General features: G+C 42.8%; 1 protein-coding gene across 1 annotated transcript in view; it reads right to left on the bottom strand.

Annotated features, from left to right (window-relative positions):
• Positions 1 to 15,902, bottom strand: part of CNGA1 (cyclic nucleotide gated channel subunit alpha 1) — a 417,458-nt gene extending 401,556 nt beyond the window's left edge. Inside the window, exon 1 of the mRNA XM_085643307.1 lies at positions 15,890 to 15,902. The gene's annotated coding sequence lies outside the window, so the exon portion shown is untranslated. The remainder of the gene's footprint in view (positions 1 to 15,889) is intronic.
• Positions 15,903 to 16,222: the final 320 nt, after the last annotated feature.

Raw genomic sequence — 16,222 nt, 5'->3', positions numbered from 1 at the left:
TTTAATACTGCACTACTCGGGTACAAGGGATGCATAGACCTAATACAAAACAATGAGTCACAAACATAAATGCAGTGAAAATAAGTATCACTTTATGTTTGCCTTTTGTGCCTTGTTGGAATGCAGTGGGAATAAAGCAGTTCAACATCAGTTCATTCCAGGTCCCTCACTATTAGCGTTTAAAGGAGCCCAGGGGGCTTATGTGCAGTTTCATCTTCCTGATAGTAGTAACTTATGGATCTAATGTCTGCTTTGGCTTACACTGGGAATGTCTGGGCATCTGATGGGACCACAGAGGCATAAGTTGACACCACTTAAATATAAGACATGAGAAATGACATGAGCAGGATTATTCGGGTGCTCCAGACTGTTTACATTTTTGAATCCTCATTAACTAGAATGGATGGCAGAGGCGGCGGAGATTCCTGCTCTCGTTTGTGTCTCAGACTCATGTGATTTGTGGGTCAAGTCATTGCAATTCTCCCTCTACTGCTGTCCATGTTTTATTACATGCAATGCTGCCGTGGGTTCCTTATACGGGGTGTTGTGGCTACTCTGCTCTGCTGTGATATTTCACAAAGATATTTTCGCGTGTGCGTTGGTCATCATTGCCATTTTAAAATAGCCTCGTGTTTTGTTTTCCTTTATTGTATTTGCTGCTTGTAGTTTCTAAACAACTCCTCTAAGCAGACAGAGGCATGTAGGGATAATCGTGGCTTTATTCTAGAGGCCCCAGGATCAGCCTCAGGATCAGAAACTTCAGCGTGAACCTATAATTTCCTTATCAATTCAAGACGGATGTTTGGGGGAAATCAAAATGCAGAGTGCCGCGGAAACAGAAGCGCCTCTCATCCAAAAGGTAGGATGAGAAAAACAGCTCCAGTCTCACGGTTTGCCCCTTCAGCCTCACATACCCTCCCAGCAAAAGCAAGGGTAGAAGCTCGGACAGCAACACCTGAGCAGGCTGCTTCAGGGGAAGAGGCCGAAGGATGCCACAGAACCATGTGGACATGTTTTTCATCCGAGCTTTCAGGTGAGAGGCCGCTCCTGCCACCTCGGTGCCCCCTGGCTTGGGTGGGGGGTGATAATAGCCGTATTCCCCTTGCCTGCAGCCTGGGCCAATAACTATAGGGAAGGTAATTAACGGGTAAATTATGAAGGCACTGTTTGCTTTCACGCTGATTCAGTAAGGCTCTAGGTGACCTGTAAGAGATGACTGGGGGGGCACCTATAACCAACATGTGACTCTTGAATAGTGGCACCCTACCAGGTCCCCAGGGCACACAGTGCCCTCCTGGACATCAACTGGCAGCATTCATCTTGCTAGAGACAATAACATGGCTGAAAGATAAAAGTGATTCATCGTGGAACCTCCGGGGAACCCATGCAGCGACTGACAGTAAACTATAGGGGCAGCGGTCGTGGTACCGAGGGTGGCGGCTGTGCTGTTATTCTCGGGAGCAGACAGCTGAAGCTGGTCTGTGGCGTTGTACTATTTTCCTAGTTAATTTACCTCCTCTCCAAGGCAAGTTAATTTGGAAATTAAATGCATGCACTATTTTTTTCTTAATTTCCCCTTTACCTGTTCCAAATGTTTTCTTGTTTGGATGGAGGAGGTCCATAAAAATGTGACTTGCTGCTGCTGGTCCTTCCAGGCTTTGGTATGTGGATAGGAAAGAGTGGGGACTAAAGATAAGACGGGATAAGATGGGTTCCAAATAATTGTTGAGCAGCCAGGTGTTGTAAATATAACACAACAATAGCAAAAGGGGGAAGTTGTATTGGGTTTGATTACACCAGCAAGGCCGGTCAATATTCCACCTCAATAGTCTTTTTTCAGCTGCCTTTGTAGGAACTCATACACTTAACACCCCACTAATACACAGAATGGTTCCTATTGTTGTCCAAATGAAGCCCCTCCAAATCGTTTGATTTCCCTTGTCATCCCTTCACCCTATAAAACATGATATAATTCTGAGCGCATCATTGAACGGGGTTTTAGACATCCTTGTCTGATTCTTGCATTTATGAATGATGCTTTTGTTTGGGTATTCTGGTTACACAGCATACATCCTTACGTTATTGTGGGGCGCTTATGTGTAGTTAAATCCCTACTGAACTCAAGCCTCCTATAAGCTGATTTACTTTCTCTGTTCCTGTGTGCTAGGCTGTCACAGATAGGAAAGATTGCGGACTGTGTATATCTTAAAGATACATAATGTACCCATTCATTTTGTTATCTATTGATTATTTCTAGGTCTGACGTTAGCCATGACCTTTTTATTGTACTAAATGATACATATGATGTAATTAGGGTCTTTCAGCCAGTCTTTTTCCATTGGCCTTTTATTGTGCCATTCATATTTTTCTTCCATCCACTGGAGTATTCAGCAAGGGGCAGTGGGTCAGCCCAGCCCAGCCCAGCAATTGGCTAATTTAATTGTGAGTAGCTTCATTCTGCTTTTTCACAAGAAGCACTTCGCCAAAAAGGTATCTACCTTCTCTTCTGCCGAGGTGGAGCATTGTGTGCTTTTTTGAGACCACAGAAATATTTTTGCTTTTAGCCAATGCAATGTTTTTTTTTTAGATTGATGAGGGCCCGGCAGCTTTCCCACCAATGAAGGTTTGCAAAAATATAGACAAATCAAAACAAGCATTTGTAAAGACAATAGTTCGCTGCCAATGCAAGACCCATTGGGTTCGCCAACATGATAATTAATAGACTTGTTATTTTAATTTGTTTGGGGTGTAACTGGTAGAAGTGATATGGTGTTTGACATTCAAAACAAAATGGTAATCTTATTTAAATCCTTCTGGTTTTCTTTTGAATTAAAACAATAATTAAAATGCTGCTATCTGACATGGGATAAAAAGAAGCCTACAACCGAGAGGCACACAATACAGACAATGGTCTACGCTACTGATCTGTCCACTTAAAGAAAAAGATCATCACAACAGCAATAATAGAGACACTCCAGAAGAGGGGCAATGGGCGGCATCACTGTGTAGAACAAAGGCAACCAAGATGTTATCAAGACAATAACTTTCATCACTCCTTCGTGGCTCTCGTGCCAACATGCTTGTCTCCATTGTTTGTTGCAGCTTCCCACGTGGCTGTAGATGTGATTGAAGCAGCAGGTGTGCTGCTCCCTGTGCCCAAGGACTGCACCTGGGAATGAATCTTATATCTGGGAGTAGCCGATCTTTGCTTCTGCACTTCTGAGATTACATGGACCACTGGTCCTTATTGCCAGTCTCTTTTGGTGAACACACGTGGTGTCAGTGCAGGTACTGACACAAAATGCCAATCCCTGGGAAACAATAAAGTGTGCCAGCAATTAAATATTGAAACACAGGGAAAGATGGGTTCTGAAAGCAGCTCTGGAATGCAACATTTACAAACCTACATGAGTAATCTGTCATAACAGTACGCTAATGGATTGATGATCATCTGAACTACTGTCAATATGGACGTAGTTCTCTTCTCAGAAGCATGTCCCCAAATGCACAGTGCAGCCAATTCTGGACAGAGATGCTAAGATGACTGTGTTGTGAACATGTCCACATCCAACCTCACTGAGAGACCAAAGCTGGGTTTACTAATGCGGCCTTAGATTTTTTAATCTCATGCTCTCAGGCGAATCCACGAAATGCTCAACACGAGGAGCCTGACTTTGAACTATGTTACCTGACCGCCCTGTTAAAGTGGCGACGGAAATACCCTAAACTCTGATGGGCCTCATCACACCTGTAGACAGCTGCATCAAATGCTGCTCGAACTTCAGATTGTGGGAGGAACTCTGCCTAAACATGAGTTTACTAATGAACTAATAAAGTGTGCCCAGATAAACCTCCTCAAAAGAAGCTTTCTATTTAGGGAAGCAGAACCACACACAACCAAATATAGCTTAATACCAGGGAAGGTCAATTCCTATGAAAACTGAGCCAAGTTCAGACTGATGGATACGTCGTTGTTGCTATGAAGGGCATACATCTGGCAAGGCTTGTGTCTAATACCTCATCAAGGTAAAGGGAAGAAACCCAGGAAGCCAATGGCCACTCTGACTTCCCAGGAAAGGAATATTTCAAAGTAAAGTATATGCTTATAGACAGGCAAACACACCAAAAACTGCTAGGAAATGTTGGCTTTCCAGATACACCAGGAGAAGGCAGAAAGCGGACGCCATTTCTTTCTTGTCCGCTAGTTAATCAGTGTCCGTGACTTTTAAACAGCTCTGTGCTCTAGCCCACTGTAATAATGAAGATATTGTGTATAATAGAGAACGTAAAGACGTTTATTTAAGTTTAAGTTCAAGTAGACCTCATCCACAGGACCACTCCACGAAGCAGCTGCTGAGATCGCAGTCTTCAGTCCAGTCTGCCTCAACCGCCCCAATCTCCTAGGTTACAGAACCACTTCATGAAGTGATTCTATAACCTAGGATACCACATCACCTCCTTACCTATAATAAACAAACAATTGAATTAAAAGAAACACAATATTAAACATAATCTTTAACCTCTTCAGTGCCCCGCCCTTTCCACACCCTGTGCCGGGCGTTTCATTAGCGGGCGGGGTTCATGACGAGATAGTCTCGTCATGGGCACAGCGCAACCGCGCTCCATGACGAGACTATCTCGTCATGGGCACTGAAGGGGTTAAAACAATAGGTTTACATTTTTCACGTTTAGGTCTGACCAGCACTCTATCAGACCCACATTTCTTAGTCTTCAAAGTAGCAGAACCGGAAGCTGGTCTAATATTTGAAAACGAAGGGACAGTTTCAGGCTCATAAGAACATTTAGAAATTCTGTTTAAGTTCCAAATTCTATTGTCATCAGTCTTGACAGCATTTTTAAATAATCTCTTAACCTGACAAGGCATGCTAAATTTTGAACACTTTACACCTTTTCTTGGAGATTTGATTCTCACCCAAACTCCTATTTCAAACTTAGTTTCTTTAACAGCCTTTCTCACGTCATACGCTATCTTGGATTCCAACTTTTTCTCTTCCTCTTTGGTTTCCCAACCTGTAGGAACACAAATTTCCTTTTCAACTTTTAACCTTTTCTCGATGAGCCAACCAGGACTTACCTCACAACAAGGTAAACTCCCCTTAAACAAACAGAAAGGTGAGACCCCTGTGCTAGAGTGAGGAGTCAACCTGTAGTCTCTCACTTTCTTTCTCAATCCTTCTACCCAGTTAGATTCACAATTTAGAGACAACTAAAGACTTTCCTTTAAAACCTTAATAAAGCGTTCAACAACACCATTAGACTCCGGATGATAGAGTGAAGCCTTTTTATGCTTTACACCTCTCTCCTTAAGAAACTCTTTAACTTGCCTAGATGTAAATTGCACCCCATTATCCGTAAGGAGACAGGACGGAAAACCTTCTCTCTCAAATAATTCTTCTAAAAATGTTATCACGTCACCAGACTCAATTGAATTCACAACCTTTATTTCTGGCCACCGTGACAACATGTCCAAACAAACAATCACATATCTGTCCACTGAACTGACTCTTATAGGACCTAGAATATCCATTGAAATGTCAACCCACGGACCAGCCGCCCTCTCTCTGACAACCATGGGTTGCGTTCTGCACTTTAACACCTTGTCACTTTTCGCACAATCCAAACCTCTCTTTCAATCATTAAATTCATCGAAGGCCACCAGAAATTTTCCCTGACCCTCTCTTTGGTTTTAGAAATGCCCATATGACTGGAATGAGCCTTTTTTTTCAAAATTAATCTCAGATCTTCCGGAGGAACAAGTTTACTCCCTCTCATGAGTAAACCATCAATAATAGAGAGTTTGTTGCGAACTTCCCAAAAACTCATTAAAAAAGCCTCAACCTCATTTTTTACCGTCCAACCCTCTAAAACCATTTTCATGACCTTCTGCAAACACACATCCTTCTCCAAGGAAACTTTCCACTGTGTCTCCTGTATTATCCCTTCAGTAACAAAACACACCTTAAAATCTTCTTCAAACTCTTCACCAGCAAAACTTTCCTCTAAAGAGTCTATGTCACATACGGATTCATCAACCAATCTTGAAAGACAATCTGCCTGTAAATTACTAGCACCAGGAATATAGTTTATCTGAAAATCAAACTCTTGCAAAGCAATAACCCACCTACGTATGCGACCTGATATCTGATCCACACCCTTCTTTGAAAAAACCTTCTTAAGTGGCTTATGATCCGTTTTTATTTCAAAACTTCGCCCCTAAAGAAATTTTTTCAGTTTCCTTACTGCCCAGAAAACACCTAAAGCTTCTTTTTCGATGACTGAATAACTAATTTCAGCACCACTCAAACTTCTAGAAATTAAAGCAATCGTTCTATACACACCTCTTGATCTTTGCAACAATACACCACCTAAACCTCTAGAACTAGCATCAGTCTTCACAATCACATCATCACCAACATCAAAACTCCCAAGGTCAGACGCATTCTTCAAACTGGATTTGATATCCAAGAATTCTTTTTCACATAGATTTGACCAAACAAATTCTGTGTTCTTCTTTAACAAAAACCTTAAAGATAATGACCTTTGAGCAAACTTGGGAATACATTTGTTGTAAAATTCAGCCATTCCCAAGAATTTAACCAACTCCTCTATATTCTTCGGAGAAGGTAAATTCTCTATCGTGTCAACCAACATTTTTTTTGGTTGGATTCCTTTGCTTGTGACAAGATGTTCCAAGTACTCAATCTCTTGAACACCAAACTTGCACTTAGCCCTTTTTAAAGTCAAACCAGATTTCAATAAGATATCTAAAACCTGACACAGTCTTGTGTTGTGTTCTAATTCAGTTGAACCCGAGACCAAGATTTCATCTTGATAGATTTTCACCCCCACCACACCCTTTAATATTCTTTCCATGGCTCGCTGAAAAACGGAAGCAGGCGAAATAAGCCCAAATGGCATCCTTAGAAATTTAAAAGTACCAAAGGGTGTGGTGAAAGTTGCCAATTCTTGAGATTTTTCAGTAAGTTTAATTTGGTGGTAGGCTGAACTAAGATCAAGGGAAGAAAAATATTTGGCGCCATTTAGCATGCTCAGCATTTCACTAATATTGGGCAAGGGATAGTGATCAACAACCACTGCTTTATTTAGCTCCCTCAAATCTATGCAAAGACGAGCCTCCCCATTGGCCTTACGGGCCATCACAACTGGGGAGACCCATAGAGAAGCCTCAACTTCTTCAATTATCCCATTGGCAACAAGTTTGTCTAATTCTATTTTCATGTTATCTCTAACAGCCATGGGAACATTTCTTACTTTGGCAGCTTTAGGAATGGCATTTTCCTTCAACCTAATCTCATGAACATAATTCTTTAAGCACCCAAGCTCATTCTTAAAGACTTCAGAAAATGTATCCAGCAGGTTGTTACAATCAATTCCAACTGAATTGACATAGAGTCTATCTCTTAAACAGACCATAGGTTTAGCATTAGGATCCAGAAAAACAAAAAGATCTCGTTGATGTGACCAGCTTATCAACAAGTCTCCTTTGATCGAAACATACATTTTTCCAGAGATGATCCTGTCCTTAAATTCTATAGAACCCCAAACATATCCAGCTAGTTTTATTGGTTCACCACCATATCCTCTAGGTTTTATATCTGGTTTTAGTAACTTTACACAATTCTTAAGTTCTTTTTCATAAAATGTAAATGGTATCAAAGTAATCTTCGCACCAGAGTCAAAAAGCATAAGAACTTCTTTGTCATTCACTAATACTTTTTCGAGTGGACCATCAAGTTTCTCAACGCAGTTTTCTAGAATAATAATTTCTTCCACATAATTTTCATCATCACATTCAACTTCTCTAACTTTGCTCTTGCTTAATGAACTCGATCTACAACATTTAGAAGCATGACCTTTCCTCCCACAAACCTTACTTAATTTGTTATTGGCCCAGTGTCCCGTATCTCCACACCGAAAAAACACTTTCCTACAAAGTTTTTATTTGCAGACTTGTTTTGAGAACTATACTTTGTGTTGGATGAAATAGGTTTCTGAAATTTATCCTTGTCCTTTTCTACTACCTTTACACTTGCATCAGCATCTTTATTTGTGGCTAAGGCATCTTTCTTTATCACTTCTACACAAGCCTTTGAATGTTCAGAAGTTTTGGCCATAGTTAACACCTCATGTAAAGATGGATCATTCTTCTCCCACATAGATTCTTTGGCTTTTTCCAAATTAAACGCTAACATGAATTGATCTTGAAGACGTTCTTCACAGGACGCTCCAAAATTGCATGTAGAAGCCAATTTACGAAGAACAGTAATATATTGTTCAACAGTCTCACCTTCATGTTGCATCCTTCTTCCAAAGTGATATCTTTCCAAAACCATGCTTACTTTAGGCAGATAATGAATATCAAGCTTTTTTATAGCAATTTAGTATTCATTTAAATCAGCCACAATATCTTCTGTTAGTTCTGGGAGATGCGCGTACACATCTTGACCTTCAGAACCAAGACAATGTAACAAAAGAGATGTTTTCCTCTCCGCACTTAAATTGGCACCACACACTCTTGCATAATCAGCGAACACCTTCTTCCATTTAGACCATTTTATTGGTGGATCACCCGGTGAATTTAGGAAAAATGAAGGTGTAGGAACATTTTGCATAGCCATAGTGGTAGTAGAAATGAGAAAATACAAAATTAATAAAGAAAGAAAATTCTTAAAATGGTGTGCACGTCACCGTGCCATAAACAGGGAGTATTTAAATGGCGTATGAGACCACAGAGAAATAAGAATGGTGCGTGCTAGATAGTAACCAACTTCAAATTGATTGCATCACAGCTTTAAATTGGTGCACGCTAAATATTAGACAGGTGTGCGTGTCACCGAAAACTTGAAAGTGTATGACCTTTATTTGGTGTGCGCGTCACCGCGCTGTTGTCTTTATCATATAAAAGTGAAAGAACGTGTGATAACGAAGGTTTAAATGGTGTGCGCGTCACAGCGCTTTTTTTTTTTGGGGTGCGTATAACCGCGCTGGCGCTGTCCTTCAATTTAATTATTAATCTGTGTTTGATGTGCGCATTACCGCATGCCCATCGTAGCCTTCACCTTTCACTTTATGTATCTTCACGCAATCCGAGAAGTTTTCCTTTAATAAGATGGCCGCCAACGTGATCACGCATCGTGAAACGTTGCGTTTCATAGACCACAACCAATCCAGTGAGGCAAAGGCGACTGATAGGTCATAGAGCAATAGGTGGAGTCAGAGTAGCTGCGTGCGAGGAACCGGAGCGCGAGTCCGAGATGAGTAAGCGGAGCGCGAGCTTTAGAGAACGTTAGTAATAGTTTAACTCACATAAAGATTAATAATTTCAAATAAAACAAAGTACTTGCTGTTAGGGTGATTTTGGTATCCGTGTTGAGGTCTGGTGTCCTTTTCTTGTTGAAGCTCTCCGTATTGATCCTCTTTTATCCGATCACCGGTAAGGCGTGAGTTGTTTCAAGTCGTCACCAGTGTAATAATGAAGATATCGTGTATAATAGAGAACGTAAAGAAGTTTATTTAAGTTTAAGTTCAAGTAGACCTCATCCACAGGACCACTCCACGAAGCAGCTGCTGAGATGGCAGTCTTCAGTCCAGTCTGCCTCAACCGTCCCAATCTCCTAGGTTACAGAACCACTTCGTGAAGTGATTCTATAACCTAGGATACCACACCCACCAAACAATAAAAGTATTCCAGGAAGTTAAACACCAATCCTGCTTCGAACTGGGCAGGTGATAAATGAGCCTGAGCTGCACTCTCTTTCGCACGTGGGTGATGACAAGCACGATCAGGTCGACTCTCAAGTCTGGAACAAACTGGTCTATCAGCCTGCTCAAATAAAATTGCGTAAATATTTTGGCTTTCTGCATCTTCGTACACTCTCAGGCAGACTACATTTTGTTGGTTGACTAGATTGTTGATCTCATCCAGGGCAGCCTTTTGTGGTATGATGAAGCCAAACTATAAAGGCTGACTTCATTTTCCCTTCCCTAACCAAAGTTAAGGATCAAAGGCCAGCAAGAGCTCTGACAACTGAATGGGGAGTAGCTGATGAAGTGTAAGCCAAGAAGCATCTGGCCCACGTAGAACCGCAACTCCTTCAAAGGCATCTGCTATCAAGCTGCACCTTTGAACACCTTTACGGACAGTGTATTTATACGTCTACCTGCATTAGGAGCCTCTCTTGCAGTAGTCTATGTTAAAGATCCAGCTAAAAGTGGTGGAGAGAACTAAAATGCTAGAAAAATCCAGTGGTGTAGCGTGGAAGATGCCACCATCCCCTAGTCTTGTGTGAGGACATCTCCCACCTCAAGCACCCTCCTTGGAAATTAAACAGCGCTCTATTTAAAAGCATTGTGGGGCGGCACAAGAATGAAATGCTGCCCTAGTCCTCCAGTGTGAATACGGTGAGCAGGAAATCACAGCCTGTCCCCTGCCTCCCATTCCATACCCCTGCTCTTTGTCCTCCCTCTAGGGACGATGCAGGTGCCAGGCTCTGTGCATGTCATAGTTCTGGTTCCTTTCATAGGTAGGTTGCACTTCCTTGTTTGATGTATTCTAGAAGATCATTTAAATAAAAATATGGTGTCAATATTTCCCATTTCCTCAATCTTCAGTGCATTTCCTTTTACGAGGAAGGTTATGACGGTCCTTCAGAGAACCAGCGAGCACACCTGGTAGACCACTTCAGAGACTGACTGAAGTGTGATTTCTGGTGGGCGTTGCGAGTGGGCCTCCAATGCTCCCACTTGTTAGTTGGTACAGAAGAAGTATACACTTCTCTCTGGGGCCTGTGACCTGCTAGCCAAGGCCAAAGGACACAAAGTGTGTGTTACAGCCTTACAGCAATGGTAGCGAGAAGTTTCCATAGTCATTCAGCCTCCAGTGCCATTGTGAACTGCACTCCGCCCAGCATGGATTATGCGAAGAGAACAAGTGCCCCAGTGTACTGTATTGAACACTAGCAATGCACTGCAACTGTTCAGGAATGAAGTACAGAGTGGGCACCTGTCCATTAATAGTATAGTTGATTGTATAAGAGGCGTGGGTGAGGATCAGACTCCTGTAGCGGTGCGTCCAGTAGGGCGTTGGGACGTAGCCACCCCGCCCGCAGCATCGCCCGCAGCGTCGGTGTCTTTGAACTTAAGTAAACTGAATCAGTTTACTTAAGTTCAAAGAAGCAGAGGGAGAACTGACAATCATGTCAGTCAGCATCACGTCGGACCGCCCACCCCCTTCAGAGCCTAAAGGGGGTGGGCGGTCTGGCGTCATGTTGACTGACATGATTGTCAGACGGACCAGGCAGGGGTAACAGGCAGCAGCACAAGTGCGCAAGATTGGGGAAGGTGAGCGAATTTTCGCTCCATGCCCAGTCATGCACACTAGTGTCTGCTCTGGCGGGCGCATGTCCATTAGGAGACCGAGGGTTGAGCAAAGGCTCAAACCTCGGTCTCCTAATGGGCAGGCGGGCGAGCAGTAACCATGCCCTAAGCCAATCCTGGCGCAGCTGGCAGCGCCAGGATTGGCTGAGAGCCTGAGAGGGGCTGTAAGCGCCAACGGACGGACCCTAGGCGGCGCGGACGTGCTAAGGACCTCAGGTAGGATAAGGATTTTTTTTAATTTATCTTAACACTCTCCCCCGGCCCCCACCCCCGCGCGACATCCCTCCCCCCGCCACCCGTGAGCCGTGACTGCTCACAGCCTGGCATGAACCTTTATGAGTCCTAAAAGTTTCAATTTTACCTTCTTTGCTCTTTTAAAATTATCCACAAAGTCCAGGCACTGATCAGAGGGAATTATAACTTTCAGTTTATGCAGCCACTGTATCTAAAATACTTTAAAAGAATATTTTAAAGCGTAATTATCGTCACCTAAATTAAAATTGGCATCCATTTTTATCAGGATCAAAAGAATGAAAGCCACATCTACTCTGCCAGGTTTTGACACCACAGCTCGCGACTAAATGTGTTTAAGTACGTATACAATTATATAGTTTTATGCGAAATAGGGTTTTGGGAATAATTAAAATCGACGTGTTTTAAGGTACAGACAACATGTAAAACTTCGTGCACCACACGATCTCCTTGGTCTTTGGACAGTCCGGGCAGTTCTTGGGGTTCACATTGCACGTTCCGCATTACGAACCCCCGAAAGTGTATGAACCGCGAGGAAATTTCGAAATTCATTAACTTATCCAGTTGACCTGCAGAGCAATTTTGGATATTAAATCAAGCCTGAAATCGGCTTCATCAAAATTGAAAATTAAACAGGTAAATTTTGCGTGTTTTGAAATTTGCTAAATATTTTCAAGTATGGCCTTCACGCAAACACTGTTGTCTCTATCCTCATTCTCACAGAGTTGATACCGCTAAAAGTAATCGGTTGCTGGTTGGATAAGACTGCAGACATTCTTCAAGAGGACCAAGTGGTCTGGAATCTCATAGCCTGGCATGAACCTTTATGAGTCCTAAAAGTTTCATTTTTACCTTCTATGCTCTCTTAAAATTATCCACAAAACGATGCAGCAGGTCAAAAGCATTTCCTTCTCGGAACGTCATTGGCGCAAAACAAGAAGGCTTATGTGTAAACAGTAGTCCATGTTTACACACAGCTGACCTAGCGCTGCAAGTAGGCATCTGCCTGACGACACCACAGATTGTAACACAGGTGCGTCACCCGGGATGCGTCAGACACTGCTTGGGTTCAGTGGGACAGTAAGACTGGCATGAAATGCCCAGGTGGTGCCGTTGTCCAACCATGCGGGCACTGGGCATAGATACCTCAGTCCCAGTACTGTATTCTATCATGTGATCTTGTGCACATGACTTTAGATTCAGGCTTTTGTTAATTTGGAGACAATGGTCTCCGGCGGCGTGGAAGGTGTGAGATTGGACGGGTCTGTGGGGCACTGTGAGGGAATCTTCTGTCGAGGTTTCATCAGCGTCAGTTCAGTCTAAAGAGCTGAATTTGCAAAGCCACGCTACTGTTTAGAGACGCTTCTTGATCTGTGACCAGGGCTTTAAGTGGGCCGGGTCCCTCAGGGTCTTAGACTAGGTACATGGAAACGCATCGCTATTGGGCATTATATTCATGCCCTTACCTTTACTGTCAAAAACACTTGTGCACTTTTCAGCAAGTGTAAAACATATTAACGTAATCCATTCCAGGGATTTAGTTTTTGTTTATATTACACGTGGTTTATTTTATCCTGCATTAACCAAAAGTGTTAACTATTTTGTGTAGTGCTTACTCTTGTATAGCTCATAGTTTGAAGTCTGTTTCCTCCAGGACCCCGACTGAGAGCTCTGGAGTCGAGGCTGAAGGCAGCACCAGTTTCTCACAGTGGCTGTCAACGTGTCAGTAAGGTGTTCAGAATACATGGTCTTTCATTTCATGGCCTCTCTGCTGAGCGCACAGACCAATGGTCATATATTTAATTTCCATATGTGATAATACCCGTCCAATAATTACTGTAGAATTTATATTTTACGCATGTAGGCGAATAAGGTTGAAAACGCAGAGCACAACCCGTTGTTCTCCCCTTGCCCAGCTTGCTTTCCCTGGTGACTCCTGCCGGCTTGGTGGGGATGCTTGTTAAAAACCGGGGGTTGCATTACGCAAACTAGATTTTTGGGAGATTGGAGGTTAGTGGGTTTTTTGTGCCTTCCGTGGAACAGCTCGAGATTTATTTAAAGCCATGTCACAGTAGTGCAGAGCACAGATTTCTGATGATTAGAAACGTAGCTTCCCTCTGCAAAGACCCACATATGATTTATGATATTGGATTAAATGATGTGCTATTTACACATTTGGAAAAAAATCCCCTCATTTCCAGCTGCCATTGCAACAATAAGGGACCTGCTCCCGCCCGCTGTTGCATACTGATTTGCAGCTGGCCCTGCTGTGTTTCTCAACACCAGAGCAGTTTAGCGGCAAAGCAATTCCTACAGTGTTCGTGTATTGTTTTTTCTGTCTCTCTTCCCCCTCTAGGACCATTTTATTTTCTGGAATGTCCTCTGCATGTAGTGACCCCTGATCTCAGTTGGTGTTGAGTCCAACATCATTCTTGTCTAGGGGGGCCTTCAATCTGAGGTTTACAAGTGATGTCTCTCCCTTTAAGCAGCCTCCATTAAAGCTGTAATTTGTTTGCCTGTTTGACCAGGAGAGTCCCCCCCCCCCGAAGGTGTGTCTGCTGTGTTCCATGAATTACCCGGCGTGCACCTTTGTACTTGTGGGCTGGACATACTGTGCTTTTTTATGTATCAGTACTCATATTAGTCTTAACTCGTTGCTATGGTTGGCTCTCCATTACCAGAGCTCAGATCAGAGGCGCCATAGTTCAAGCTAAAATGGATGGGTACGCCGCCTGGACGATAAACATGCATGTTGTCAGCTAGTCCTTTAGGCGAAAACACTATTGCTAACTTTCCAAATTGATAACTATTACAGAAAAGAATTGTATGTCTTTTCATTCTACGCATCCTTCTGTGCTCTCGACTTGAATTGCACGTCTCAAGTGTTGTTTTGTCACTGCGCTCGCTCGCCGCTGTGCAGCATGCCAATAATTTTACGCCTCACCACTTTCAAATGTCACCAGCCACCACTGTCAGACTCTCAATACATTGAACCCCTAAAATATGAATATGCATTCAGTGCATGGAAGAATGACCTGAAATGACTGAGGTGGAACACCTCAAGACCAGCCTGTCATTTGAGCCACTGTGTTTCTTGATTGTCCTCATCTGTATCATGGTACCACAACATTTTTCCTACTTAAGCCAAGAAGAAATGGTGGGTCTGGTGGCTCAATGAACTAATGCATCCACTGCTGGAAGCATTATTTGACCTCATGGTCACATGCTTGAATTCCAGTGGATCCACTCAGCCTTTCATCCTTCTGAGGTCAATAAAATGAGTAAAATTGAGTTGTATAACAAAACATATCTGTTGTGTCAGAGCCAGGAGAACCAAGGGTCAATGTACATTTTACAAAAACACATTCCGTTATGTTTTTTTTATGCTATCTGTTTTACGTTGCCTAATCTTAAAATCTACAAACGAAACTAGCACCTCTCTAAATGTTGCTGTTCTTGCATCATAATTACCCGTAGTAACATTTAACATATTTCCGCTACCATGGCTGTGGGGCCTCGTGGGGCCTCGTCACAAAGTACATAAAGTAATACTCCAGTAGTATTATTTTACATACTCTTACAGACTTATGTAAATTACCCTCAAAACGTCTAAAATTGGAAAAAAATAGGACAATTCAGAGAATATTGAAATGCATTTATTATAAATAGAAAGGGCTGTGTCCTTTTTGCACCTCTACGACAGGGGATTTGTACGTTTCAGAGCTGATTCTCAAACACATGTGCGTAAATGAGTACCACTGATGTCCTACAGCCTGTACTCATTCATTCTTCTGTGAATAGGACCGTGTTTTCCCAGAGCGCATTCAGCACTGTTGATTGTAAACTGGCCCTGTAGTTAAAAAGGAGCTTCACTCATTTAGGGGAATACTTGCACCTAACACGCACGCGAATAAATACATCCACACAGACAAACAAAGGTACATGCACGTGCATGGACATCCCGAGGTCGACAAAGACACACACAAAAGGCGAATGCATCCATAAGCACAAGCACACAAAGGCATATAAACCCATTCCAACATGCATAGACAGGCACACCGCAAACACACAGCCTCTCTCACATTCTCATGTGTATATATACAAATGTACACATTTTTGAGTTTTCAAACAAAGCACACTGATAGTGCTTGAAGTCCACTCCGAAGAAAATAAGTTCACGTGTCTTGAAGTCTGTACTTTATGGCGCCATTTCGCTTACCTCTGTCAATGTGGTCAACGCAACTGTCTTCTGCTAACGACTCCCACAACCCTTGACGTCAGCGCGCACCATTTCCAGAGTAGACAAACTCCTGCACACTGAACTCCTCGGCATATCCACACATTTCAGCCAGTAACGATTTTCCTCTAGTTGGACCGATAACTTGGGGCCATTGATGTTTTGTTTGGCGCAATATTCCATCCAGAGGGAGAGCTTCCTCCAGGCGGCTCACGGCGGATTTCCCTGACCCAGCAGCGGATTTAGGACGGGATTTGCAGTCGGATGAAAATGACACCGACAGAACGGCCATTATACTGCACCTGATATTCAGAC

Source organism: Triturus cristatus, chromosome 2_2 (genome assembly GCF_964204655.1).
Source record: "Triturus cristatus chromosome 2_2, aTriCri1.1, whole genome shotgun sequence".
Taxonomy (NCBI): domain Eukaryota; kingdom Metazoa; phylum Chordata; class Amphibia; order Caudata; family Salamandridae; genus Triturus; species Triturus cristatus.
Note: the sequence above shows the minus strand (reverse complement) of the source record. Positions and strands in the feature narration are given on the sequence as shown.